Genomic DNA, 217 nt, shown 5'->3' on the forward strand with positions numbered 1-217 from the left:
TTTTTTTTTTTTTTTTTTTTTTGCCTCCCCTCCTCCTTCTCTTCGCTTTCTCTCCCTCCCTCCCCTCCCACCCCCTGGCACCACACTACACCTCCTCTCGGTTACGTTTGGCCGAGTCCGGAGTGAGTCTAATTCTCGGGCGGCTCGCACACCATCTAGCGAGGAGGCGAGCGCGCCGGCGAGTGAGGGAGGAGGCGCGGCGGCGGCGGCGGCGGCG

Source organism: Ailuropoda melanoleuca, chromosome 2, assembly GCF_002007445.2.
Source record: "Ailuropoda melanoleuca isolate Jingjing chromosome 2, ASM200744v2, whole genome shotgun sequence".
Taxonomy (NCBI): Eukaryota; Metazoa; Chordata; class Mammalia; order Carnivora; family Ursidae; genus Ailuropoda; species Ailuropoda melanoleuca.